Genomic DNA, 14,248 nt, shown 5'->3' on the forward strand with positions numbered 1-14,248 from the left:
CCCGAACGGCGGTCGAACAATCACGGTCCCGCCGCTGCCTCAGCGCCGTAGGGCGCGCGTGTACGAGACACGCCGACAGCCCCCGCGACCAGACGCCGCCTTTAACATCCGCCTTCTCTCGGTACTGTTGGGTTTCTTTTTTATTCCCCCCTCCCCCAAACACGTATTGTAGGATCACTTTAGCAATTTACTGAATCAGGCAAACTGTTTCTGAAGAACAAAAACAGCTGCTTTGCCTAAATCTAAAGTCTAAGAACTAATTCCGCCTTAACCCAGGTCACTGCCATAACAATGAATTTCAGATGTGTGACAGTTCCTATCTGTGAATCGCATTAGGCTTTCAGCCACCTGTTGAGAGTTGAAATATAGCTGAACAAGACTCTCCTGCCATACAATACCTGGAAGGATCTTAGAGTCGCAGTGACACCGAACCAGTAAGACGATCACGGCACGTTTGATTTCTGGTCCTTAAGCTAGTACCTTATCACGGCAGGGACTCCAAAAAGCAGCGAGTCGAATGTGAGTCCAGAGATGATGTGACGACCACACCCTCACCAGCCCAACACTGGGCCTCTTAACGGGAACGTTAACGCCCCTGTCCCTGCCTGGCCGCTGGTGGATGGGCGGTCAGCCTACGCTGTGCCGGTATCGGTCCAGGCCAGACCCGTCCCACGGTCACATCGCAGGCCCATGAAGCTCAGGAAGGTGGGTAAGGCGAATAAAGACCAGCCAATTTAGCGGGAGAAGTTCACCGAGGAGGAAGCAGCGTACTGCGTTGGCCTCTCAAAGGCGTCCCGCTGCTGACAGGTCAGACAGGCAGGTCTAATGGGCCCCCGTGAACCGCCTTCAGTGTGGGAATGCCCTCTGACCTTAACGACCAGGACCTTTATCCGAACAACACAACCCCCGATGCCGAGGTCCCGGGTTTCGCAGAGTCCAACCTGCAAGGGTTGAGGTCCCGGGTTCGGCAGAGTCCGACCTGCGAGGGTTTGAGGTCCCGGGTTTCAGAGGGTCCGTCATCTTCATGGACCTTCCAACCCTTTAAATGCCCCTTGGAGGAGCTAGGAGACTCCCGGAGGATGCTTGAGGAAGGAAACACGAGTGCATCCTTTGCAGAAGTATTTTTTTTCGGAAAGACGTGACGTATAAAAGATCGACCTGCGGATTCCCTTTCCACATCTGCCACTTCCGTAACTGATGTGGCTTTATTACATTACATTACAATCATTTGGCAGACACGTTTAACTAAAGCGACGTACAGTAAGTGCATACCGAAGGTCATTGGAACAACTACAAAACACAGGTACAGTAAGGTACAATAAGGTGCAATACTCATTTTGTAACAGTTATTCATAGCCATGAACACATTAAGTCCAGCTCATACTCTCTGACCTAACCTATGCCAAGTCAAACAATCAAACAATCAAAAATGTTAATTGGAGACAGTGAAGGAGCCACGTGCCAAGCTCCACGCTCTGCCCCCCGCCAGCTTCTGCTTCTTTTAAAACGGAAATAAAAGCAAACCCCCTGCCCCCCCCCCCCCCCCCCCCCCCCCCCCCCGCCCCCTCCCTCCCTCCCCCCCACTCTGCTGAGTCCAGAGAGTACGGGAGAGGACAGGTGAGTGAGACAGGTGAGAGCCATCCATCCTCACGCCGTCTTCCTCCTCACCAACGCAGAGGTCCTCTCTCCAGATCACTCCCCATTAATTGTAGAGGTGTCTTTTATTGTGGGGGGGGTGGGGGGGGGGTTTAGGGGGGCCCAGAAGACAGTGTCCCCACCCCACTGAGGAGGTCACAGCATGGAGGTGCTTCATCTTGTCTAATGAGGGCGGATGACAGTGAGGAGTCGGGGGGGGGGGGGGGGGGAGGGTGATGGGGGGGGTTGTCAGCTCTCTGGTCTGTCTGCGGGGTGGGGGGGGGGGGGGAGGCTGGGGAAAGCTGGCCAGGGAGGTGGCCTGGGCATTAGGAAGAGAAACCAGCGCCAAGGCCGAGCAGAACGCGGAAAGTGGAAATCCCCGGGCGAGCCGCTTTCAAAGCAATTACCCGAAACCACAGACACAGGAGGAGGAACAGGAGGGGGAGGAGGAGGAGGAGGAGGAGGAGAAGCAGGAGGTGGAGGAGGAGGGCGGTGTTGGAGGACGAGGGTGGGGTGTTCAGGCTCGGCAGCACAGGCCCAAAGCCTCTAAATCTGTGATGCTGTGGGTAGAGGGACTGCTTCTCGCTCGCTTCATAACAGGTCTTATTTGGAAAAACAAACAGGCCAGAATTCCTTATATATGCACTTCTTTCTCCATGACCAATGGATCTCTGAGAACATTGTGTTCACTGTACATATTTCAACAACATAAAGCCACATTTCACTGCATATTGGGAGGATTAGGAATGGCGAATAACAAGGCAGAAATAATAAGTCAGCCAAATGTGCCATTTTCCTGACTGCTAAATCATTTTCATTTTCCAAACTGCATACGACACACCCCCGACAGCAGAGACAGCATTACACTTAAAGAAGGACTCATTTTCAGTCAAAAAGAATTTGCTTCTCGGTATGTTGAAAGAAAAGCAGAACATACATAAATTAGCTTCAACGCATCTGCATTTGACCCAAAAGCTTGCGTAGAGGAACTCATCGTGCTGCATAACATTTGCATAGGATTAGCCGAGCTGCGTGCTGAAGCTCCACCCATCCCCAAACGCGTGAACTTTCACGGGAGTTGCGCTTAGAGAGCGTTTCTGAACGGGCCCCATTTTTCTCCAGCGTTCCTGGCGTGCGGCGAAGGTATTTATAAGACACTAACGACCCGAAACACAGGACATAAACGCTGTGCGCTGGGAGGGACAAAGGCAAGAAATGTTTCGTGAGGAAAATGAGAAAATCTGCGGCCTTTATCTAAAAAAGAAAAGAAGATGATTGTTGGTTTAAACAGTGTTAACACGTCTCTCTGTATCGATCGCGCGGCGTGAGTGTGCGCCGCCGTTGGCGGACGGCGGGATTAACCCCGGCTTCCCCTCCCCGACTGCAGGCCACGCCCCCGGGCTGGCGGAACGTGCTGGAAGGAGAGGCGCGGCGGCGGCGGACGGACGCGGCTCGCGCGCCGAAGCGATCCCAGTCCGGCCCTCACCCCCGGCCACCGGCGGGGCCCACAAATAACGGCGGGGTGGCAGTAAAACCCTCAGCGCGTGGGGGGGGGGGGGGTGTACAGGCGGCTGGGAGGGCCGCCGCCGCCGCCGGCCATCCATATAACAACATAATAGGTCAGTTGTCAGGCCCGCGAGAGGACGGAGAGCTACAGCCGTCCGCCCGCTCTCCCGGGAGACTCCCATCGATCACCGCGGGATCGTGCGGCCGCGCTGTGGCGACCGTGAGGTCATCACCGCGCCGCCACTCGTCAGGCCGGAAAGCCACGATAGCGCTAACTGCGAAAAATTAAAAAAAGAAATAAAAAGCCGACCGCCGCGGCGTGCAATGCGAGGCGGATGAACGACGGAGGGAAGAGTGAGAGAGAGAGAGAGAGAGAGAGAGAGAGAGAGAGAGAGAGAGAGAGAGAGAGAAAAGGAGACGCGGTAAGGAAGGGCCCCGTCGTCACGACGGCAGAGCAGCGACTCTCCCTAAACGCGGCCTACTATTCACGCCCCCGAACGAAATCAGCGCCCTCCGCGCCTCCGCCCCTCCGCGCCTCCGGCCACCCGCCGCATTCGCCAGAGAGCCGCCGCGACGGAGCGCCGGCCGCCGCTCGCCACAGAGAGATGGAAGAGCCGTCCCGGTGGAGGAAGCGCCGCGGCGCGGATAGCCGCTGAACCGCGTTAGCTACACGCGCGCGCTCCCACCCCCCACGCTTCCAAACACTCCAGAAATAAAATAAAAAAACTCAAATCTGGAGGAAATGAAGCTCGTAATCAAGTTATTTTTCACAATTTAACATTGCAGCCGCATTGGTTTTCCCCATGATTAACCTAATTAGAGCCACCACCCCCCCCAAATGCATTAGCAAAATTAGAATCAGGCCACTTGAAGTAACAGTCAAACTTAGATTACTTACAGACATTTAGCAAAACAAGTGTGCAATCAATAGTAATTTGTGATTAGAACGCATGCCACCCCACCCGCAATTTGGAATTATAAAGCCCACACACACACACACACAGCCACACTCACCTCACACACACACACACACACACACACACACACACTCACCTCACACACACACACAGGAGTCTGCAGGCTTTTTAATATATAAGGCTGTGCGTCATAATTTTTTTTTTTTAATACAACGAAGTTGAATGGAAAATAATGACACAGGCCTAAATACCGTATGAGAAAATATGGACTCAAATTAGTGCCGTTGATGTCACCCTGCCCCAACACCCCCCCTCCCCCCCCATCCAAATCTGCAGATGCATATGCACAGCTCCTGTCTTCATGGACATGATGTCATACCTGCGGACAGGGCCGTTAGCGTTCGTGGAGAGTCTCTACAGGGTAACACTGCGGTCCCCTCTCCCCTGAGACTACCCCACATCCAAGAAACCGTTTCACAGCGTCTCTGTGCTCATTCCTAATCACAATGCACAGGCTCTGCCCCTTCAAAAGTGCCTGCGTTTACACAAATAAAAACGAAATGCCATTTGCTTGACACCGTGTGCAGTTAGGATAGTAAGTGTCGTTTCAAAATATGCTTTTTTCTAAATGAAAATGAGCATTTGAGAACGACGAGGACTTCAAATGTATGTCAGACCATTATAAACTGTGGTAGCAAACTGTTATAGCATGATTAACAGTTATAGAGTCCAACCATTTTTCCCCTCCAGTATTTCTGGAGCTACATCTACTGTGTTAAATCTTTAAGTATAGACACTAAATCAGAACTGGAGATTTTACCACAGATCTCGCATGAGATTCTGTGCTTTGTAACCATTGATTTAAATTTTTTCACTTCCCACTGTGTTTAGCTGGATTATAGTGGATGCATACGTTCAAAACTCAATTTTCATTAAGTGCAAATATAAACGAGGACACTCAACACCACTCCCTTTTCAGAACGGTTCGGCAGGCTGCAGCACATTCACCCGACCAGCCTCTTCAAATCCGTTCATGGAGCTCAGACTTTAAAAATCCGTCTATGCACCATAAAAGCAAGTGGACCACAGCTCACATAAACGTATAAATAAATAAATAAATAAATAAATAAATAAATAAAGCCTCGAGTGTGAGCGAGTGTGCGCGCACAAGATGCCGAAACTGTAACGTTCAGCAGTAGTTTCTGGTCTCGCGCTCTGATTAAAGGGCATATATTGTGCATTCTTGCCAGCGCGTAAACAATCTAAATACGTAATATTACCCCAGCCAGTGCTGCCATTCAAATATAAATTCCATAATGCACTGGAGACCCATTTCAGCGTTAGGGGAATACTCCAATGATGGACTGACGGGCGAGTATTTGACATGTTACCAAGGAAAATCCAAGTTTGCTTGTTTTCACCAAGAACGTCGCAAACCATTCATTTTGCGCGACTAAGAAATACATCCCAAAAACAAATTCACAATGAATATGAAATGGTGTCATATACCTATATACTCTACCCATACAGGCTATTGGGCCAAATTTAAAAATAAAAAATTAGTCTGACGCAGAGCGGTGATCTCTGCTCATATTTCTCACCGGGAGCTCGTTTACAGTGTTATTTTACCTGCCCTGTCCTGTGTCCTAACTGTTTTTCTGTGGAGAATAAGCCTTTTAACGCGAACGTTGGGGTTGTAACATCAGAGAAGGCACTCCCTGTTCGGCTTCGCAGAGTAACCCGTTAGCTAGCACCCTATTGATTCATGCAGCGGTCGTATACAGTAAGCTATACATTCGACATCCCCAGCGCTCGTGCAGCAGCACTGCTGCGCTGTCCACTGCGCACTAAACTCAATTTTGAGTCTCTTGAGCCTATCCAATGCCTTTGGAAACTCGTTATTTTCTGGTAACCAACCCTAAAATGTTTGCGAATAGCGAATAGAAACGAATAAACTCATGATACCGAAGTTATTAGAAGTACCCAATAAAAATAAATAAATAAATGTTTCCCAAAAAATCATGTCTCAACGGTGGGTATGGTCCTATAATGGATGGATAGATAATTAAAACAGTACAGTACAGTTTTTATTTTAAACTCTACACACACACACACACACATATATATATATATATATATATATATATATATATATATATATATATATATAGTATAGTATTTATACAGACTGTTGCCGCCGTTATTAGGCATGAATTCAAATTAATTTAATCATTTTGTTAAAGTGGAAGGCAAATCAAATACCAAAGACATACATTCAACATAGATTTGCAACGTATAGCTACGCTTAAGTCCATAAAACATGGTGCTCAATTTACGGCAGTCTGGAAAACGTACCTGTTGGTGCGGTGTTTGCAGCTTAATCCAACGAAAATACCCTTTTTATTAGCGCTCCATTGTCGAAAATAAAGCGACAAGAAGTATCATTTCCCTTACATGAAGAGGCTCCGGCGACACACATCACCTGGAAACTCGGAATGTAATTTAAATTAACCAAAATATTCAACCTTCGAATCCCGAGGAGTCTGCAATAAATTCGGCGGCTTTTTTCTTCCGCGCGACCAAACTCCCACTTCGGACGCACAGGTGAGAAGTGAGGACGGGCCTCGCAAAGTTCCTACCCGCTGCAGTTCTCTCTTAGTACTTCGTCGTCGTAAAAAGGTTTTAAACTTGTAATCAGCGAGCGACTACCATGTCGTGTAACAAATTATACCCAGCGTGAGAATAAAAATCTCAATCCTCTCTGTATTCCTCTTCTCTGCGTTTGAAAGCCACTTTCGTCCGTTGAGTCTGGTTCTGGAGATGCCGTGGAAGGGATGCTGTATGGTCCGATGCGCTGTGGTTGGAACGAAAGGCAGGTTCTGGACCACAAAGATGTTCAATATCTTGCATCTGTTCAGTTCTCCGGGGCATTCAGGGGGATTCTGGACTCCACAGTGACTTAGTGCCACCTTGCGGCCAAAGGCTTGAATGATTTCAAATAAATTACATCGTGTGCATTCACGTGTGCGTGTCAGACGAATTCTGTACAGTACTTAACAAGCAGACACGTGTAATGTAAGCAAGTGGCAATACATCAATATCTTAAATGTTAAAACTGAAGCCTGTTGACATTTGAACGTTTCTGGGTGACATAATACTGAAGAATGGATTCATTTAACAGCAGCGCATGGATGTTATTCCATAGGAGATCTTCTCCCTTCGTGTACGCTGTCAGACTTCAAAGCGGACATTACTTTGATGGTGTGGAGAAAGCTGAAAACGTACATTTGGTGGATTCTTGAAACCTATTTATCTTTAATTACACATTGACTAATTAGCACTTCGAAGTAAACAGAATCGACTCCAAAAACATATCCAAGAACACTACAGTGAACGTGCTACAAATTCAAATGCGTATTCAGTCACTTATTTATATGAATATTTTCATGCAGATTGTGTCCATCTTAATACAGAAAAAACATAAATGGTTAAAACTTTACATCCATGCTATAACACGCAGTTTGACCCTATCCTTTCAGCCTGTGCACGCGGGCCCAGCGGAGGAGTGACACAATGGGAACGCATAACCAACCATTAACAGATGCTTTTCCCGCGTGAATTTAATGAGACTGTTATACTCGAGCCAGCCGCCCCCCGATGTTCTGCCAAAGAAAACACCGCATGATGTCAGTTTACAATCCTAAACGACTCAGAATCCATCTCATTCCTACTCAAGAGAAAAGCACAGCACAAACAGCCTTCCTGTAAGCACGGGGCTTTATTTATATTTATTTATTTATTTATTTTGTATTTTCAATTAAATAAAGGCACTCTACGAGTGGGAAACTGTACACCGCAAACTCATAAATCACAAGGAAAAGCCTCCAGCAAATTCTCTCTGAGTGTTTTTGAGCGGCATAAATTTTCCTCCATGGAAAATGAAAAAGCCGGATAAATCCAATTAGAGTTCCTGGGAATGTTACAAAGCTGTTTTTCAAAGGCCTAATTAATTTAGTACACCCAGGACCGGGTCTGGACCTAGCCGTTTAAGGGGTGAGATGTTAACGAGGTGGCCGAAGGGGAGGAAGTAAACGAGGCAAGCGTCTATTTCTCAGAAAGCGCCGCGCGCTGGAGATTGCGCTAGCCAGCACTGGTAATTTCGCTGAAAGCGTCTGATATTTGATACGCTCGGCGGTTCGTAATGCTGCCTATCAGCCTCTCCGGTGGATGCGGAGTTCTCCGCACTTTTTTAAGGAGTTAAACCCTTACGGCTTTATAGGACTTTGCTATAAGCTCACCTCTTCTGAAGGGCAGGCCTACTCTAATACACTGACGTCTCAGTTTCGTGAGTGTTACTATTTCCCATCGACAAATGTATTCAGGAATGTAGCCACTGAACATCCTTGAAAAAAGTTTTTTAAAATTGCATTTTTATTATTTTAGGAAGAACGTGAATGGTAAGAGGCTAAGCATTCAACATTACCTACACCGCACTCAGTGTAAGAATCACAGCAAAAATTTGTCTTGCTGGTTGTTAATGGCATCGCTGCACAGCTCATTGGCTACCCTTTGTGCCAGAGACAGTCGTCCGCCAATGTGGAAGCGTAAAAATCAGCCTGCCAATCATGAAGCTGATCGACCGACCCATCAATCACAACTGCAAGATGGACTAACCCCCTAATCCCGACCGCGAGATGGACTAAACCTCCAATAATTTCTTTGAAGTGGATCAATCCACTGGCCAAGTGCCAGGCGTGGTTTTTAGTGCTGTTCAGTCCCAGAAACCCCGTCGGGTGATGGTTGGGTGATGATGGTAGTGTCCCTCCGAATCCCTCACATGGACTTGTTCAGCTGAAGGCCAGTGTCTCTGCACTGGTTGCACACACAGGCAAGGCCAGTGAATCGCAGGGTCTGCTGCAGCCTGGCCATCACTCTCAGCTGAATTCACTGAGACCTGGCCGTGCGTGACAGATCTCAAACTGCAGAGAGTCAGCGACAGGCTGGAGAGTTCCCACGGCTTACCTGCAGGGCCTCAACCGGCGGCAGAAAGCCCTGCAGACACTGCAGCCTGAACCGGAGCGCGGGATCCGTGCCGCGTAAACGCTCCTCGGGCCTCACGGATTCGCCCATCCCGCCCAGCATCTCTCTCTCACGCACACAAGGGATTCTCCACTACTCACTCTTTGAAGCCTTCGTTTTTACATTTGAAGGCTTCCTTTTCACCCAATTTCCCAGCATTCCCCCATTTCCCAGCATTCCCAAGAATTCCCCATTTCCCAGCATTCCCTCATTTTCCGGCATTCCGCCATTTCCCAGCATTCCTCAATTTCCCAGAATTCCCCATTTCCCAGCATTCCCTCATTTTCCAGCATTACACTATTTCCCAGCATTCTCCCATTCCTCAGAATTCCATTATTCCATTATTTCCCAGCATTCCTCCATTTCCCAGCATTTGAGTTTCCAGCATCCCCCTTTTTCCCAGTTTTCCTGTCTCCCTCAGTTTCCCAGCCTCCATGCTTCCCAGCCTTCCCGCTGCCCCCCTGTCTTCCCACAGCGTGACCCCTCCGCGCCCTGGCTGCGCCGTGGCGTGTGCAGGTGTCCCCCGCGCTAACGAGCGAGGAGGGAACACGATTCATAACACGGAGCGGTGATCCGTGCCCACCTCCCCATCAGCCTCCCCGCCCGGATCTCCTGGGTCGGCTTACTGAAGCAAAAACGCACCCTGCTGGGTATAATGATATGAAATTCCCCGCTGTGATTGGCCGGTACCCACTTCCTACCTCCATAAGATTTCACGAGTGCCATCCAGTGACCTACAAGCAGGGGCAGACGCACAGCGTATCTTTATTTGACAATAATTCAGAGCCCGTTTTACACGGCTTTGCACAATTAACAGGTCTGTCAATTTTAATGAGAATGAACCGCAGGCTCAGTCTAATTTTACATCATCACATATAATATATTCACTCTGCCCTATTGCTTCATTTAAATCACTGCAGTTACAACAGCTGTTTGTTGCAGTTGTTTTTTATTTTATGTAAGGCAATGTTATTCTACCTTCTTCCTCTTAATCATCTTCCTCCTCACTTAATAATAATAATAATAATAATATTACAGATCAATGGGGACAGTCATAGCTAGGCAGAGTAGAGTGAAGTGACTGCTTTTATTTATACAAAGATGCCTTTCCAAAGTTCGAAAACAAAGAGAGAATGAAGCATATTTTATATCGAATTAATAAAGTTCATTCAGACCCCTTTCCCCAGTCTCACCGATCACAACAAAACACAACATCACAAATACAGCTAGGCTATATTCAAATAGCCCAACCCAAATACAAAATGCAATCTTACATTTTCATAATTTTAAGATTTTATTCAAACTGGATAATGAAAGCATTAAGCACAAAATTAAGCCTGGTCAACATTTAACGAACCCTACTTCCTGTCAGAAAATCATGTATTTCAACTCAGAACATTCATAAAACGTTGCTGGAACGTTGTTGCAGAGTTATCGCCGCGGCACCGCGGCGTTGGCGCTCACTGGCACACCGTTGCGCTGGTTCCCACCGTAGGTGAGTACTGCAAACCTCCTGAAAACGTCGGCGGAACGTTGTGGCAACGCTTCACCGCTTCAACGCTTCCCGACTTTCCCATCACAGCCGGAGCAGCGGCGGGACACGCGCTCAAACGCTCCCGCCCGGGTGTGGGACAGGGGCCACGCCCTCTCCGTCTGGGCCCAGAAACCCCCAGGAGCGCGTGACCGCCGAACCGGCCGTAAATACACCGAACACTACCCACGATGCCCCAGGGCTCCGCAGAACGGCCTCAGCATCGCCACAAGCCCTGTCTCCTGAAGGAATGTGTTTTCATCCTCACTCTCCTTTCCTTTTTCCCCAGTTTGGAATTCCCAATAGCACTGGCTCTTACGCTTTTTAATGTTGGGGCCCAAATTAGAAATGTTTTTTTTTTAATGTTGGGACTCAAATTAGAAATACTTTTAACATCAGGACCCACCAGCTGAGCTGTCCAGCTGTCAGGCAGGTGGACTGTCTCACATACGCACCTGGCGCAGGCGAAACGCAGGGAGAACACAGGCAGAACACAGGCAGAACATTGGCAGAACACATGCAGAACGCAGGCAGAACACAAGCAGAACACAGGCAGAACACAGGCAGAACGCAGGCAGAACACATGCAGAACGTTGGCAGAACACATGCAGAACACAGGCAGAACACATGCAGAACGCAGGCAGAACACAAGCAGAATGTTGGCAGAACACATGCAGAATGCAGGCAGAACACATGCAGAACGCAGGCAGAACACAGAGGGAACGCTGGCAGAACACAGGCAGAACACATGCAGAACGCAGGCAGAACACATGCAGAACGCAGGCAGAACACAGAGGGAACGCTGGCAGAACGTTAGCAGAATGCTGGCACCCAGGCCACCAGAGAAAGGTGCTGCTGTGTGAGTAAAATTGTAATCCCCTGTCCTGCCAGAGCAAAATAATGGGCAATTATACCCTTCCCAGCACGACTCATTGGACTCAGCCAGCAAGCCGACCCAAAGAGAGTTACGCAGCTTACACAGTTTTTTTACACACAATCCATTTATACAGCGGGGCCTTTAACTGAAGATGTTCAGGTTAAGTTACCCTGCTCAAGCCCAGCTCCCCAGCCCCTGTACTACGCTACCAGGCCTGGACCTCCGCGGTCCAGCATGAATCAGGACTGGAGTCACGTCCCGGTTAGCAAGCATGCGGTGAGCCCCCCTCTAGCTGCCCCCCCCCCCAGCTGGCCCAGCAGCACTCTGAAAACCTGCAGCGCTCCACTAGCCGACAGGCCGACGGGATGAGGAACAGCTGTTAACCCTTTGAAGAGAAGGGCTTTTTGGAATGTTGTGTGCAGTCAGTGCTCTAGAACTCCACTGCTTTCAGTTGCCAGTAGTGATTATGACATCAGCATTAGAATGCTCAGTGAAGAACATTCTAATCACAGATTTGTGATCTTACCCATTAAAGGGTTAAAAGGGGGCAGGGCAGCTGAAAAACGGTCCTGCCTCCGGTGGTTCGCCGCGGCAACAAAACGTGACCTCTGGCAGTCCCAACAGGTGTTAATGTGCTGCGGTCGCTACACCAAACTTATTATTATTGATTAACCTTTATCTATACAGGGAAGGTTGACTCAGCACGCAAGGCCCTTAACTCCCACACTTCAGGAGGGTGCACCACCACCCCCCCCCAAAACAGGTTTATTTGTTATGCTTTTCTCAGCAATGCTAATGCTCAATAACTGAGCCGTTTCTGAAAACGCGCTACACAAAGTCATGGACCTCCCCCCTCCCACTCCCCCTACACCCCCCCCCCCCACCCACCCACCCACCCACTTCCAGCACTTTCCCGCACACTCCTCTCCGCTCTCCCCCTGCGCCCTGATCGATACGTCACGCTCCTGACCTAATTTACAGAGCCCCCCCCTGCTCCCCCCCCCCTCCACCCCCAGGGAGGGAACACAGAGGCCAAAGGTTCCCCCGCTTGCAATGCCTTATCGATTACCGTGACTCTGCTAAATATACCAGGCGCGGGCCGAACCTCACACACAGACACCGCACACACCCTGGCGGTGCCCCCGTTCCGTCCTGTACAAGGGACGTGGTGAAGACAGTCTGATGTTAGCGAGAAAATGGCGAGTGGAAGAAGAAAAAAAAAGAGAAAGAGAAAGAAAGTGGAGCCATAATGGCCTCCGGGCGGCAGCTGAGCATCAATAATTCAGAGGCGGCTGCTGCTAATGCTCTTCCCATTCAACAGGTCTATCGACTTTGATCCTCCGCTCCTCTCTCTTTCATTTCGGGCCGCAGAAAAACTAAAGGAAATTTAAGGGGTAAGAAAGGGGGGGGGGGGGGGGTTTCGCAGTGCCATATTTCGTTTGGCCGTGACCCCGGAGCTCACCGGAAGGCTGGGGGGGGGGGGGGGAGGCCAAAACGCTTGAGCGCATGTTAGGCGTATTCTCCTGCTCCGGAGTCTGCATCAAAACCCCGTCCTCTGCGCTAGTCATCATTTTGTGCATCTGACCCTCGGCGGACGTGGAGCGAGCCAAAACGAGCTCTGACCGACCGAGGAGGGGCCCGGATCCGCGGAGCGCTCGTCTTGGGCTGGCCCGAAAAAAAAAAAGGCTCAATTTTAAATAAGTGAGCTGAGGGCACCGGGGAAAGTGTTGCAGAACTGTCAGCCGGAAGGTTTTTAGAATTACTCTGAGATCAAAAGACGGATCGAATCAAGCCATCACTCACCCCCCCCCCCCCCTTCCCTCACCCCCACAGCCCCACCCCAACCCTTTCTATCAGCAAATCAAAAAGTTGGGAAAAGATTAGGCCCCCCCACCCCATCACCCCATCACCCTTTCAAAAGCGCAGCTGAAAATCCCATTAGACTGGCACAGACTGATACAAAAGACAAGGAGGGCTTTTAAAATGGCCGCCGCGGCTCTGGAGCGTAATCACTGTAAGTGACTTTCACCGGGACTGGGCTCTGAGCAGAGCAACAGGGCGGCCATTTCAGGGACCCCGCCCGGCTCCGCACACCTGAGGGAGCTGTTATTGGGCCCTTACCCCCGACACACGCATTTTCAGGCAGACTCCACCGAACCAGAGAATCCTGGGAAGGGGGGCAGGGGTGGGCGGGGCGCTGCGATGCCCGTCGCGTGATTCGGCGGTAAGGAGATTACGGGCGAGCAGGGCGAGCGAGGGGACGCACGCTCGGGAATAATCGCCCTTTTGTTGGGGAAGGTTTAGCGGTGTAATGCCTCACCCCCGACGCCATCTTTCCAAAGCAGGGGCGAGGGAAGGGCGAAGCGTTGCATTGTGGGAATTCCACCGTTGCTCAGCACCACCGGGGATAGAACGCCAGACACAGGCACCAAATTGCTGCGGACTGAGGCGGCTGTTACCAGCAGTCTACAGCTTCCCTCACAGAGGGACAGGCATTACGGGCCTGATTTACTGAGACCTTTAGCACACGCAAAACCAATAACGCGACCTATGATTGGTCATGGCATTCGCTTTGCACCAATCACTGGTTGTGTTATTAGTTTTGTGTGTGCTAAAAGGTTTTTCACATCCTAAACTGCAGTCTTAGTAAATCAGGTCCTAAATGAGTTAACAGACACCCCGTGATTCAGTCTGACTGGTTTC

The 14,248-nt window shown here is 49.7% G+C and overlaps 1 protein-coding gene across 2 annotated transcripts in view; it reads right to left on the minus strand.

Annotated features, from left to right (window-relative positions):
• The window catches only part of LOC118207495 (chemokine-like protein TAFA-2), a 146,021-nt gene that overhangs the window by 104,554 nt on the left and 27,219 nt on the right, over positions 1 to 14,248 (minus strand). The window contains exon 1 of one of the 2 annotated variants that reach the window (XM_035381136.1): positions 6,414 to 6,967. The exons of the other annotated variant lie outside the window; for it this stretch is intronic. The gene's annotated coding sequence lies outside the window, so the exon portion shown is untranslated. Of the gene's footprint in view, positions 1 to 6,413; positions 6,968 to 14,248 lie in introns of those variants that run through there. 2 annotated transcript variants of the gene reach the window in all.

Source organism: Anguilla anguilla, chromosome 11 (assembly GCF_013347855.1).
Source record: "Anguilla anguilla isolate fAngAng1 chromosome 11, fAngAng1.pri, whole genome shotgun sequence".
NCBI lineage: Eukaryota > Metazoa > Chordata > Actinopteri > Anguilliformes > Anguillidae > Anguilla > Anguilla anguilla.